Source organism: Pseudophryne corroboree, chromosome 2 (genome assembly GCF_028390025.1).
Source record: "Pseudophryne corroboree isolate aPseCor3 chromosome 2, aPseCor3.hap2, whole genome shotgun sequence".
NCBI classification, from domain to species: Eukaryota; Metazoa; Chordata; class Amphibia; order Anura; family Myobatrachidae; genus Pseudophryne; species Pseudophryne corroboree.
In genome coordinates, this window is record NC_086445.1 from 281,021,004 (window position 1) to 281,037,010 (window position 16,007).

The following is a 16,007-nucleotide window of genomic DNA, read 5'->3' on the forward strand; positions in this document are numbered from 1 at the left end:
ATATACCTGGTACTCTGGGGGAATATCTGGCACTGGGGGCATATACCTGGCACTATGGGGGAATATCTGGCACTGGGGGGGAGCAGGCACTGAGGGGGCATATGTGGCACTGTGGGGGAATATCTGGCACTGGGGGGCATATACCTGGCACTGGGGGGAGCAGGCACTGTGGGGGCATATGTGGCACTGTGAGGGAATATCTGGCACTGGGGTCATATACCTGGCAATGTGGGGGAATATCTGGCACTGAGGGGAGCAGGCACTGAGGGGGCATATGTGGCACTGTGGGGGAATATCTGGCACTGGGGGCATATGTGGCACTGGGGGGGTATATTTGGCACTGGGGGGCATGTACCTGGCACTGTGGGGGAATATCTGGGACTGGGGGCATATACCTGGCACTGTGGGGGAATATCTGGCACTGGGGGCATATGTGGCACTGGGGGGGTATATTTGGCACTGGGGGCATGTACCTGGCACTGTGGGGGAATATCTGGCACTGGGGGCATAAGGGGCACTGGGAGCACGGCCCTAGCAACAAGCACTACCCCCCAGCAATGAGCATGACACCCAGTGCATGAAACCCCTGACAACGAGCATGACACCCTGAGCATGAAAATCCCTGGCACCGTGCATGGAACCAAGAGCATGAAACCCCTGGCAACGAGCAGGTAATTTAAAAGTAATTAGAAGCTTTACTGTAGAACTTTATGTGTAATGGGCATTACGGTGTGTGGCATAATGTATCACGGACATTGCGGTGTGTGTCATAATGTGTCAGGCATTACGGTGTGTTGTATACTATATCACGGGCATTGTGGTATGTGGTATAATGTCTCAGGATCATTGCGGTGTGTGTCATACTGTGTCACAGACATTGTATGTGCTATAATGTATCAGGGGCATTGCAGTGTGTAGCATAATGTATAACGGGCATTGCGATTCCTGTCATAATGTGTCACAGGCATAACGGTGTGTGGCATAATGTGTCGGGGGCATTACAGTGTGTGCATATTGTGTCATAATGTCTGAGGGCCTTTGCAGTATGTGGCATAATGTATACTGGGCATTACTATAAGGAGGAAAAATTACAAATAATGTAAGGGGCATGAATCAGGATTATTTTTCTTTCCTGTGGTGGCTAACGTCTGGGCGTGCAGGTTGCAAAACTGGGGTATAAGGTAGTCTTTTCCTGCAATGCCACGCCCCTTTATGCGAAGCCACGCCCATTTAAACAAAGCCACACACCCTTTTTGGCGGCGCACGCCTTCGGCGCGCGCATGTTTGTCCCTTTACTAGTGCCAATTATGGGGGGGGGCCAAAGAATTTTTTGGCTTGGGGGAGAAAAATTTCTAGTTACGCCACTGCTACCACTGTGGGTAACACTATCAATTTGCTTAAGCCCAATTTGTGTTGGAACCCTGCTTATAGCTCACTTACTCCAGCCTACATGAGGCCACTTTTCATATATTTCCAGGGCCACTTTACGTTCCCAATCCACCCCTGTCTGGCATGGAAGAAATGTGAATGATAAATCAATGTAAATGTACCAGGAGGTATTGACAAGCCTTTATAACATTATCTTATACTGTAAATTTCTTACCCTGTTTCAAAGACAATTAATTAATTTAACTTGTTAATTAAGTGAAAGGAAGACATGATATTTCCCGGGAGATGTATCAAGCTGTGGAGAGAGATAAAGTTGATAATTTGCCCAAATCAAATGAAGCTTCTAACTACAGGTATCATTTCACGTACTGTGCTAGATAAGTGACAGAAGATGATTGGGTGGTTTGGACATCTGTACTTTATCTCTCTCCAAGGCTTGATACATCTTTCCAAGAATGCTGTATATTAAATATATGTCTGGCTGCTATGCAGCAGGCCAGGAGCACCAGCAGGACAGTAGAGTAACAGTCATATCAGTAATAATTTGCGGACCCTGTGAAATTAGCTTTCAGTAAAGACGGGAAACTGTCAATGAATACATAAAACATTTTTTAGTTTATGTTAAAATATAAAAAGTTTATTAAGTGGAATATTTAATAAATAATATTTGCGAGACATCTCTAAAAACAAATGGTTTTGGGGGCAGCCCACAAATATTAACCAGCCCCTGAATGTATGTATTGGGGACTGCAATGGATATTTGAGATATCTATTGCGTTCCTCCTATTTTGAACACAAAAGCAGCCACCAAAAGTTTCTACGGCAGATGGTAAACTGTGAAACTCACCAAGCTCCAGAATGCAAAGCATTTCTGAGCTTGGCCCGGCAGCTAATGCCATTTCTAAATGGCTTTTGTAGCCTGTGGGCTACATTATGCAATAATTCCCAGGAGAAGGATCCTTGGGATCACTCTGCATTACTGTCTGCTCTCACATACGAAGTCTGACTATTGCACAAGTGAAGTAGTACAGCCGGGGTCTAAACCCAGAAGTTAATTGATCGCATTAGCAATTATTTTACTTCTTATACATTGCAGGGGCGGGCATGAGATTGGTACTCATTATGGCATAAAAGCCTCACCTCTGGACTCACAAAGAGTTATCCTTCAGCACTCAGGAGAGGAAAACCCCCTTGGGGGGAAACCTCTGGGGAACCATGGCCTCAGGATCACCCTTCCCTCTGGGCATTAAGAGGTGTACTAATAGGGGGATCAGTATGATATCCCAGCGCATGGGATCCCAGTGGTTGTCATACCGATGCCGGGATCCCAGTACAGAAAAGACCGACAGGGGTGAGTAAGGGGTGTTCTCCCCTCTCCCCACCCACTAACTCTGCCTGTCCGCAGTCTAACCCTAACCTCCCCCCTTTGTGCCTAACCCTCCCGCGCAGGTGCCTAATTCTAACCTCCATCGCCGGTGCCTAAACCTAATCCCCGCAATATAACCACTCCCAGGGGTGCCTAACCCACCCTACCAACAGCCTAACCCTAACTTCCCCCCACCCGCAGCCTAATCCTAACCCCCCGCCTGATGCCTACACCTAACCCTCCCTTCCCGCAGCCTAATCACCCCCAGGGGTGTCTAACCCTAACCCACTCTAACGGCAGCCTAATCCTATCCTCCCCCCCACCCGCAGCCTAACCCTAACCCAGTGCCTGATGCCTAAACCTAACCCCCAGCCTGATGCCTAAACCTAACCCTCTCTCCCCCGCAGCCTAACCACCCCCAGGGGTGCCTAACCCACCCTACCCGCAGCCTAACCTCCCCCCATCCACAGCCTAAGCTTAACCCCTCCACCTGACGCCTAAACCTAATCCCCCCGCCTAAACCTAACCCTCCCTCCCCCGCAGTCTAACCACCCCCGGGGGTCCCTAACCCACCCTAACCGCAGCCTAACCCTATTCTCCCCCCACCCGCAGCCTATCCCTAACCCCTCCGCCTGATGCCTAACCCTCTACCTTTCCCCACCCCCCCTATCCCTGCCTGTTCGCAGTCTAACCCTAATCAACCCCTTTTGTGACTAACCCTCCCGCGGAGATGCCTAATCCTAACCTCCGTCCCTGCTGCCTAAACCTAAGCCTCCCTCCCCCGCAGCCTAACCAACCCCGGGGATGCCTAACCCACCCTATCCGCAGCCTAACCCTAACCTCCCCAGACCTGCAACCTAACCCTAACCCCCACCTTACGCCTAAACCTAACCCCCCTGCCTGACACGTAAACCTAACCCTCCCTCCCCCGCAGCCTAACCATCCCCCTCCACCCCGTGCCTGATGCCTAAATCTAACCCCTTTGCTTAGTCCTAAACCTATGATCGTGGAGATATGGGCGTCGGTATTCTTGCCCATTCGGAGTTCCAACGTCGGGATTCTGAAGAGTGTCGGGATCCCAGTGTCCGTATTCTGACTGCCGTAAACCCGATAGCCAGCATCTTTACTGCATCTCCTAATAGGTAATGCATATGTCCCAACATTTAGAGCATGTGTCCGCAGCTCTCCTCTCAGGGCAGCTATTCAGGGATCACCCACTGCATGTAGACAAAGAGGAAGAGATGAAAAATCATTATTAGTGGATGAACAAGCAGAGAGACAAACTGCAAACAGTGGTGTGGTTGTGTAGAGAGAAAAATCTCTCTATGTAAATATGTTACTCTAACTACTGAGGACATTGAAAATACCTAAAATAAGGACAATTATCCCAAAGGGCCCATTGTTTTTATACAATACACACATTGGGGGGATAAGTTCTCTCTTATAGTAATTAATAGGTACCTTCAGAAAAGAAATTTGACCAGTAAATAATAAAGGGGGTCATTCCGAGTTGTTCGCTCGCAAGCTGCTTTTAGCAGCTTTGCACACGCTAAGCCGCCGCCTACTGGGAGTGAATCTTAGCTTATCAAAATTGCGAACGAAAGATTAGCAGAATTGCGAATAGACACTTTTTAGCAGTTTCTGAGTAGCTCCAGACTTACTCGGCATCTGCGATCAGTTCAGTCAGTTTCGTTCCTGGTTTGACGTCACAAACACACCCAGCGTTCGCCCAGACACTCCCCCGTTTCTTCAGACACTCCCGCGTTTTTCCCAGAAACGGTTGCGTTTTTTCGCACACACCCATAAAACGGCCAGTTTCCGCCCAGAAACACCCACTTCCTGTCAATCACATTACGATCACCAGAACGAAGAAAAAACCTTGTAATGTCATGAGTAAAATACCTAACTGCATAGCAAATTTACTTGGCGCAGTCGCACTGCGGACATTGCGCATGCGCATTAGCGACTAATCGCTCCATTACGAGAAAAAAATAACGAGCGAACAACTCGGAATGACCCCCAAAAGCTATAAATTGCTAACATTTAGGGGTCAATCCAATTAGGGACGAGTTACCATTGCTGTAACGTTTCAACAGCATCCAAACTCACACCATTCGTGGCCAGATTCAGTCTATGGGGCTACTGGAAGTGCGGCTGTTGTAAGACAAAGTCGCACCTAATTAAACTGACTCCTTAGTTGTTAAATGTGATAAAATAGTAAAATCTAATGGTGTAATTAATTGTGAGCCTGATTCAGTTGTGGTTGTTGAAGCGATCTCTGCTGCAATCTTGCTGTTCACAATTGCATCGTGAGTCTGAGCAGTCATAGGCTGAGCAAGTCTCCTAGACACAGGGGCCTCTCCAGCAGCAACACAGGTCACAATGGGTAATTTATGCACGCACATGGAACGGCGTTTGAACGGACCTGACACGCCCGTATACAGTTAGCCACCACCGCTACCACCTCAAACGCTGACTTCCTATCAATCACTTTGCGATGGGATCCTCTATGTGAGCTTGATTTAATTTTGTGCACAGTGCAGCTTACAGGCATGCACAGTGAAAAAGCATTGAGCCACTTGAGACAACAGCAGCTCTGTGTCCGCATCTGAATCAGGCCCCCTGAGCGGTAAGGAGAAGGACTCTAGGGAAAGGACTATGTCACCTTTATTATATGTAAAGATAGGGAAACAGTCACTTGTTACAGCTCCAATTCTCATCATTTATACCATTCTGTACCGTTTCATCATTTGGTTATTCTATGGGGGAGATGTATTAAGCAGAGTGATTAAGTGGAGAGAGGTAAAGTACCAGCCAATCAGCTCCTAACTGCCATGTTACAGGCTGTTTGAAAAATCACTCTCCCAGGCTTTATACACCTGCCCCCAGTTCACTGATATACTGTAAATGTCAGCCATTTCACTATCTCCCCTGATCTGTATTGTTCTTCCCACGATCTGTATGTTCTGTGTCATGCTCTCCCCACCCTTCCTGTTTTACTGTATTACAGTATGTACTACATATCACAACCCCCAAAAGTGTATGTTCATCCTCTATATGTCCTATAGAGTACGCCACATTTTCTATGTTTTTGTATTGTGCCCACACACTATCTGTATGTGCTATACCAAGTTGCCCCCTTCTGCATGTTTTGTATTGTCCGCTCTCCCCCACCATAGAGCCCATGTTTTGTACTGTGCTCTCAATACCCCCCACCACACACACAATTACACAAATATAGTAACTTACCTCCTGCATGCTATTCTCCAGTCACTAATTCCTCTGCGACCCCTCCCGTCGTCTTCAACTGACACTTTGCAGATCTCATTGCCGGTCACCCGACACTCTGCAAATCTCTTTGCCAGATGATCTAAAAAACACAAAAGACTATCATTAAGCATAGTACTAGTTTAAGTACAATAAAATGTCCATGAGTCAACCAGTTTCTCAATTTTCCTTAAACCAAAGAAGATACTTTCACATTTATCAATATCCTATTTTCTCTATTTTATTAACTTTTTCATCCCAAAGCCACGATCTTGCCTCATAGAGACCCAGGTTACCTGCATCCCCTGTATGTGTGCGTATCCTCCATACTGCCCTCTTTATTCCTGTAATGCTACATTTTTATTCCTAAATATGTTGTTCCTTCCTGCGCTTCTCCTATTTATGTGTCCTTGTACCTGTATTCCCTGGTCTGTCTATCTTGTTTTGCCTTTCAGCTGACTATACTGCATTCTGTCTTCCTTACCCCTCTACATCATACCCTGCTATGTAGGACTCACCTCCTCCTACCTGTCTTCCTGCATGGTAACTGGAAACGTCAGCAGCTGTAGATAGAATGTTACAGGAAGAAGCATTGTGATGTCACAGGCTAGTGATGTCACAGGCTATCACAGTGACCAGCAGCAAAGCTACAGAGTTACAGCTATCTTACATATACATTTTCTACATCAATTACAACTGGATATACATGAGTTTCTAGTTTAAAAAAAGAGACTAGTGTAGAAAATTAAGTATAAGGCAATGTTGTACAGAGTGCCTCAATATATAGGTAAAGGGAAAACATAAGTGACAGGAATTTCTAGACTAAATCACCGCTTATATTTTATAAGGAAATAAAGCTCTTTATCTAAGAGGCTGAATTAATCATTTTCCATTATGTGTGTGTGGTGTGTGTGTGTGGTGTGTGTGTGTGTGTGTGTGTGTGTGTGTGTGTGTGTGTGTGTGTGTGTGTGTGTGTGTGTGTGTGTGTGTGTGTGTGTGTGTGTGTGTGTGTGTGTGTGTATATACCCAGTAACGTGCACGACCCGGTATGTAATTTATATCATCAGATGCCCTTGTGGGTACTACTATGTAGGGAAAACCACCGGTCCCTTCAAAGAACGAGCAATACAACACCGCTAAGCAATCAAAGCAGCTTTACAGAGTGGTAACAGTGACCAACCGGTCGCGAAGCATTTCGTGGAGAGAGGACACTCTATGGCCTGTGTGAAATATATGATTATTGACCATCTCCCAGAAAACAAATGTGGGGGCGACAGGAATAAGCAATTGTTAATAATGGAGGCGAGATGGATAGTACGTTTAGACACAGTGGCACCAAAGGGACTAAATGAAAAGATTTGTTGGAATACATTATTATAATCACTATTTCTGGGGTACCTGTGTTAAAACAATTTCTGTGTATATATATGAATTATATCATGTCCGATGTTAGACTGCAGCATTTATTGTGGGTCACACCGGAGTAATTTTGGTTTTCCTTGTTGCTCTATATAATATAATACTTTCCTATTTTGTATAGTAGATTAGATTTTCCTAATATGCATTTGTTTTTAATAACATATCCATCGTGCTTAGATTGGTTTGTTTTTTTAACAGTGCATTACTCTATTCAGTGTGTGCAGACCGCCGGAGCTCTGACAGTGTCTACCCGGGTAGTCAAGGTGACGCTACGGCGTCTCCTCTATCTGGGCAAGTAGCGTCTTGAGTCTCCAGGGCAACGTGACGACGCTGTAGACGGTGTGATCTCTGGTGGCCCGCAAGCTTCCGGGAACGAGGGTCACGTCACCTCCGCGCGCCATGGAGCCGCTGGCCGGGTCTCGCCGCCGCATGTGCAGTTTATTGGTTTGTGGGGTATATAAGTAGGGTAAGTTTACACTATATGTTTGTCTGTCATGTATGATGATTTATTGCATGTACATCCTGAAGACGGTGAGATGAACACCAAAACGTCGATGATGATGTAATTAAGATTAATTTTTGAATACAAGCATTTTCACTTAAATCCTCTGAGTGCCGTCCCTTTCGTTTGGTATATATATATATATATATATATAGAGAGAGAGAGAGAGAGATAGCTATACTAACTATACTATCCCATTAAACCAGGAAACTCACAAATTATACAGTTTCTGTGGCTGGCTGACCTCAAGTCTGCATTTCACCTGGTTTAATCAGCCACAGAACCTGTGTAACCCATGAGCGTATAAAGAGGAGAAGAAATAAGAGTTGTCTTTTTTGTTGCGCACTAGAAATGTATTATTCAATACCAGTGTATATAAAACTGTAAGGCGGGCCTGCAAGGTGACATTCACAGGGAATAGGTAATGACATCCACTCGACATGTTCACACCTGCTGGACATGTTGGAAAGAGGTTGAATGGACAGTGAGCGTGGCTGTGCCCTGTGGCATCACCTGGTACCATTGTACTGACAGCCGGACTGCTGAGACCGGAACCTGGAGGGTACATAACTATTTTGTTTTCATTTCATCTCATGACACTCCACCCAAAGCTACTCTTCTGGATATCCTATCAACTAGGACAACAATTATGGTGACTCCATAACATTTCTTCAGTGGCGGATTGGCCCACCATGACACCATGACAGATTCCGATGGACTGGTCCCATACTCCCCCTCAGCCAGGCTGTTTCATACTCAGGCTGGGCTGGCTCACACTGCTTCCAGAGCTTGCAGTTCATTGGAACGCAATCCAGAAGTTAGGCTAGAAAGGACTTCCGGGTGCCGCTAGCCGTGAAAAGTGGTGAAGCTCTTCTACCAACGGGGGACCTTGAGAAAGTTAACCAGCCTAGCAGCATCCTCTCTCTGGCCCCAGCCAAAGGTCTCTACAATGAGCCTGGCCCGGGAGCAGCAGCATAGCGATGGTCGGAGCTGAGTTTTCTATACACGCCGCCACCTTAGCTCCCGCACTCTCACTGGACTGGCCAGGGTGGCATCCGAGCACTGAAGGGGACCCGGCAGAGAGGTTATTTTTAATTACATTATTTGCATTATCATGATGGTGTAAGAGTTAGGGCATTCCCGGTCACAGTGTATGGTTTGGGGACTGGACAGGAGCAGGAGGTGTCTTGTTCTCAGGATGTCAGCTGACCAGGCAGCACTCACAGCCAGCCCTTGGACAATCTCTAATGCAACGTCCTTCAGCCCTATAGCTGCCCAATGTCTGTCCATGATGATGGGCCTATATATGTAAAGCAGTGGCTATATGTGTAATGTGGTGCTATTTGTATAATGCGGTGCTATACGTGTAATGTGGTGCTATTCATGTTATGTGGTGTTATTTGTATAATATGGTGCTATACATGTAATGTGGTGCTATACTGGTAATGTGGTGCTATTTGTGTTATGTGGTGTTATTTGTATAATGCTGTGCTATACGTGTAGTGTGGTGCTATACATGTAAAGATGTGCTATACATGTAGTGAGGTGCTATATGTGTAATGTGGTGCTATTCGTCTTATGTGGTGTTATTTGTGTAATGCAGTGCTATACGTGTAGTGCCGTGCTATACATGTAATGCAGTGCTATATATGTAATGTGGTGCTATTCGTGTAATAATGTGGTGGCTATGTATGTAATCAGGGGCGGATTGGCCACTGGGACAGATTCCACTGCACTGATCCCCTGTGTCTGTGTTTCACTACTTGTGTGTGCTCCCCCCCTGTACTGTGCTGTATGTAGTGTGTGCTCCCTCCCTGTACTGTGCTGTATGTAGTGTGTGCTCCCTCCCTGTACTGTGCTGTATGTAGTGTGTGCTCCCTCCCTGTACTGTGCTGTATGTAGTGTGTGTGCTCCTCCTCCCTGTACTGTGCTGTATGTAGTGTGTGCTCCTCCTCCCTGTACTGTGCTGTTTGTAGTGTGTGCTCCCTCCCTGTACTGTGCTGTATGTAGTGTGTGCTCCCTCCCTGTACTGTGCTGTATGCAGTGTGTGCTCCTCCTCCCTGTACTGTGCTGTATATAGTGTGTGCTCCCCCTCCCTGTACTGTGCTGTATGTAGTGTGTGTGCTCCTCCTCCCTGTACTGTGCTGTATGTAGTGTGTGCTCCCCCTCCCTGTACTGTGCTGTATGTAGTGTGTGTGCTCCTCCTCCCTGTACTGTGCTGTATGTAGTGTGTGCTCCCTCCCTGTACTGTGCTGTATGTAGTGTGTGCTCCCCCTCCCTGTACTGTGCTGTATGTAGTGTGTGCTCCCTCCCTGTACTGTATGTAGTGTGTGCTCCTCCTCCCTGTGCTGTGCTGTATGTAGTGTGTGCTCCCTCCCTGTACTGTATGTAGTGTGTGCTCCCTCCCTGTACTGTGCTGTATGTAGTGTGTGCTCCCTCCCTGTACTGTGCTGTATGTAATGTGCTCCTCCTCCCTGTACTGTGCTATATGTAGTGTGTGATCCCTCCCTGTACTGTGCTGTATGTAGTGTGTGCTCCCTCCCTGTACTGTGCTGTATGTAGTGTTTGTGCTCCTCCTACCTGTACTGTGCTGTATGTAGTGTGTGCTCCCTCTCCTTTTACTTTGAAACATATAAGATTAAAAAAAGGGGTTTGTAGAATGAAAAATCAATAAAATCAGAAGTAGATTAAAGGCATGACTGCAGTGTCAGTAGACACTGAAAGTGGGCATATCAGTCCTTGTATATTCAGACGTAGAGATGTACATCAGGGAAGGGTACTGTAGCAGCATATGCATATTGCATAAAGGCACAGGTAAACATTGGCATAGTGTAAAGCAAAGGAAGCCCCAACTATGTCTATCTCAGAATCAGGACCTCTGAGGAGGGACCCCGTCCTCCTGCCAGACCCCTCCCCCTTATCAGACTCTGCTCCCATTAGGGCTGCTTCCATAAATTTCCTGGGCTGGTGTTTGATCCCAATCCGCCCCTGAGGATAAATGACTGGTTACCCTACTAGAAAAATGATTAAGAAATCAGCCTGGGTCTTACAAGGTACAGGTCCGGATAACTGGAACCACAGTAAAACCATAAGTCTGGTGGGCAATCAACAATCACAGGAAAAAACAGCTGTACCTCAGCATACTGTGTTAAAAATAGTGACAGGTGCACAACAAAACAAAGAGTGCAGCTTGAATTCAATGCATGTACATCCAAACCACTGAAGACTAAACCACAATAAAAGGACTTATGCATTCAGTAAGTAAAAAGCGCTTTCAGAGTATGCACGTTTTGATAGGTACATAAATGAACACCCCAGTCACATACCCTCCAACATTTTACACTTGAAAAACTGTACAAATTTGGTAAGGGGGCGTGGTCACGCCTCCTTACCTATACTTTTAATGTTAACGTGGAGAGTCAAAAATCGGTGCAAAGCCCATTTTGGCAGGTACAGACCACAAAAAAAAGGTACTGTACTTACCAAAAGTTGGAGGGTATGCAGTCAGTGAAACTGACACGAGTTAAAATATCAAAACAAACTACTGTACCAGTGCCGTAACTAGGCATTTTAGCGCTGTGTGCAAGAAACGACAGTGGCGCCCCCCCCATGTAAGACAGAGGCAGTGCACGCCGTAGGCGCGTAAAAAAAATAGAGGGGCGTGGCTTCATGGGGAAGAGGCGTGGCCACAAAATAATAGCAATTCATACTACGGTGCACAGTAGTCTACATTATTCAAATTACGCTGCACAGTAGCGCCACTACACCAGGTAGAGCCCCTTTTATACATTACAGCAGACAGCGTCCCCCTTTTGACACATTACAGCAGACAGTCCCCCTTTTTACACATTACAGCAGACAGCGTCCCCGTTTATACACATTACGGCAGACGGTGTCCCCCTTTATACACATTGCGGCAGCCAGGCCCCCTTTTTACACATTACGGGAGCCAGTCCCCCTTTTTACACATTGCGGCAGCCAGGCCCCCTTTTTACACATTACGGCAGACAGTCCCCCTTTTTACACATTGCGGCAGCCAGTCCCCCTTTTTACACATTGCAGCAGCCAGTCCCCCTTTTTACACATTGCGGCAGCCAGGCCCCCTTTTTACACATTGCGGCAGCCAGGACCCCTTTTTACACATTACGGCAGACAGTCCCCCTTTTTACACAATGCGGCAGCCAGTCCCCCTTTTTACACATTGCGGCAGCCAGTCCCCCTTTTTACACAATGCGGCAGCCAGGACCCCTTTTTACACATTGCGGCAGCCAGTCCCCCTTTTTACACAATGCGGCAGCCAGGACCCCTTTTTACACATTATGGCAGACGGTGTCCCCCTAAAAGAGAGAGAGAGAGAGAGAGAGAGAGATACTTACCTGACAGGCTCCTCGTGCTGGCAGCTCCCTCGGTGCAGGCAGTGAGATGAGAAGGAGGAGGAGGGAGGGGGAGCAGGGAGCCGCAGCAGCGCTATTTGATTGGTAGTAAGCGCCGCTGCAGCATCCCCCTCTTCTTCTGTATTGGCTGCCTGGCGCTGCTGTGGATGCTGGGATGAAGGAACCGCATCCCAGCATCCATAGCAGCGCCGGGCAGCCAATACAGAAGGAGAGGGGGATGCTGCAGCGGCGCTTACTACCAATCAAATAGCGCTGCTGCGGCTCCCTGCTCCCCCTCCCTCCTCCTCCTTCTCTCCGCTGCTCGGCGCTTCTGTCTTCCCCTCCACAGCGCGGCGGCGGCGCACACAGCAGAGGCGGCATGTAATGAGTCAATTTGACTCATTACATGCCGCTGGCCGTTGCGCCCTCAGGGCAACTGCGCTGTGTGCCAAGCCCCCTTGGCACACACGTAGTTACGGCCCTGTACTGTACTGTAATCACTGTGGGAAAATTACTTGGAGTCTTAGCAATAATCAGTCCTAATGATCCTAATTAGCCATCATTTGGAATTCAAATAATATACGGTTTGTAGAAACTTATACTTTCTCTTCCTTCTTTTATCTGAAACAGACAAGTGTCTCACTCTTCTCATGGGTTATGGTAGGTCGACCATAAAAATGTTGACTGTCTAAGTTGACATCAAAAGGTCGACGTTGGTAAAAGGTCAACATGGAAATGATCGACACATGAAAAGGCTGACACTGGTTTTTATGTTTGTTTTGGTAGTAGACATCTTGTTAATCCTTGACAATCTGCAACAAACAAATGTATCCCTTCCCCATATACTTTGCAGTAATATGGGTTGGAAGAACAAACAGAACATAGCATAGTGCAGTAATCCTTTACAATAAAAGATATTTCATAAGACAATGCACTTACAAAACACACAAGTAAAAGTGTTTGAACCTTCCCAGTGGCACAACAGCAGCAGCTTGTGATGATTCCTGTAAGTCCCAGATGTAATAAGAGAGTTCATGGACCATGGTTCCGGATATCATAGCCACCACAGGAGACCACTTCAGCAGCACAGGTCACTAGGAGCCACAGATGAGAGCCACGCTTTACGCGTTTCAGACCTGGGGGTAACTTTACTAAAGCTTCTAAAAATGAAAAGTGGTGATGTTGCCCATAGCAACCAATCATATTGTGTCTATCATTTCTCTGTTGAATCTGATTGGTTGCTATGGGCAACATCATCACTTTTCAATTTTAGAAGCTTTAGAAATATACTCCCTGGTTGGTCCTTCCTCAGAACTGTTCATTTATGTATCTATCAAAAATGCATACTCTGACAGCACTTTGTATTTATGCAAAATGTCTTTGATTGTGGGCAACATAGGCCCTCATTCCGAGTTGTTCGCTCGCAAGGCGAATGTAGCAGAGTTACACACGCTAAGCCGCCGCCTACTGGGAGTGAATCTTAGCTTCTTAAAATTGCGACCGACGTACGCGCAATATTGCGATTACAAACGAGTTAGCAGTTTCAGAGTAGCTCCAGACTTACTCTGCCTGTGCGATCATTTCAGTGCTTGTCGTTCCTGGTTGACGTCACAAACACACCCAGCGTTCGCCCAGGCACTCCCACCGTTTCCCCGGCCACTCCTGCGTTTTTTCCGGAAACGGTAGCGTTTTCAGCCACACGCCCCTGAAACGCCGTGTATCCGCCCAGTAACACCCATTTCCTGTCAATCACATTACGATCGCCGGAGCGAAGAAAAAGCCGTGAGTAAAAATACTTTCTTCATAGTAAAGTTACTTGGCGCAGTCGCAGTGCGAACATTGCGCATGCGTACTAAGCGGATTTTCACTGCGATGCGATGAAAAATACCGAGCGAACAACTCGGAATGAGGGCCATACTGTATATAAGAAACCTCCTTACTACAGTAAAAAATCAATCATTGCCACAATTACAAATAAAATGTAACCAGGACAGCTGAGTGATATTCATCACTTTGGTAAAACAGGCTGGCAGTACCAAAAAGTCCTGTATCCATTCATACATGCCAACCTTTGTCTGCCTCTTCCGGGAGAGGGCAGCTAGGTTGGCACTATGAAGAGGGTAGCGCAGAGCTTTGTGATTATGCAGTTGCGCCATTGTGGCCCTGCTTAAGTCTGATTTGGCACACGTGCAGTCCGCAATAAAAAATGTTGTCGCATGTGCAATATGGTGAAACCTGTGTGAACCGTCCGCATTGCCACAGACTCAGAATCAGCCTCATTTTGTGTAACATAAGACATGATAAATGCTGAAACAAAAGATTAAAGCAAAATATTTTGAATGGGTTAATATTTAAAGTTTACGAAATAGCTCCTTATGACCGTACACCTGACTTGGGGGTAAATTTACTAAGATTCGTAATTTCCGAAAAAAGGTCAAAGTTCAATCACGAATGACATCGACAGTGTAAAACTGCAACTTTTTGAATTGATTACGATGGATTTACTAAGCTGTCGTATTCGGGTTTTTCTTTTCTTCCGATGTCGATGTCATTCGTGGTTTTTTACCTAATTTTACGGCAGTGATTAGCAAAACACTGCCGTTTTTTTTTACAATCAATCTCGGCCGGATCTGTGTGATCCGTGCTGGGGTTCTTATTTTTTTTTAATTTAATTAAACAATGTAAAATAAAAAAAAAAAATGCGTGGGGTCCCCCCTCCTAAGCATAACCAGCCTCGGGCTCTTTGAGCCGATCCTGGTTGCAAAAATATGGGGGGAAAAATGACAGGGGTTCCCCCATATTTAAGCAACCAGCATCGGGCTCTGCGCCTGGTCCTGGTCCCAAAAATACGGGGGACAAAAAGAGTAGGGGTCCCCCGTATTTTTAAAACCAGCACCGGGCTCCACTAGCTGGACAGATAATGCCACAGCCGGGGGTCACTTTTATATAGTGCCCTGCGGCCGTGGCATCAAAAATCCAACTAGTCACCCCTGGCCGGGGTACCCTGGGGGAGTGGGGACCCCTTCAATCAAGGGGTCCCCCCCCCCCAGCCACCCAAGGGCCAGGGGTGAAGCCCGAGGCTGTCCCCCCCCCATCCAATGGGCTGCGGATGGGAGGGCTGATAGCCTTTGTTGTAAAATAAAAGATATTGTTTTTAGTAGCAGTACTACAAGTCCCAGCAAGCCTCCCCGCATGCTGGTACTTGGAGAACCACAAGTACCAGCATGCGGCGGAAAAACGGGCCCGCTGGTACCTGTAGTACTACTACTAAAAAAATACCCAAAAAAAGACAAGACACACACACCGTGAAAGTAAAGATTTATTACATACATACACACATACATACATACTTACCTATGGCCCCACGCAGGTCGGTCCTCTTGTCCAGTAGAATCCAAGGGGTACCTGTTGAAGAAATTCTACTCACCAGATCCAGTGGTCCAGGCTCCTCGGCAAATCCAGGGATAATCCACGTACTTGAATAAAACAAAAAAACGGTTGCCCGACCACGAACTGAAAGGTGACCCATGTTTGCACATGGGTCACCTTTCCACGAATGCCAGAAACCCACTTTGCCTTCTGGCTAAGTGGGTTTCTTCAGCCAATCAGGGAGTGCCACGTTGTAGCACTCTCCTGATCAGCTGTGTGCTCCTGTACTGAGTGACAGGCGGCACACGGCAGTGTTACAATG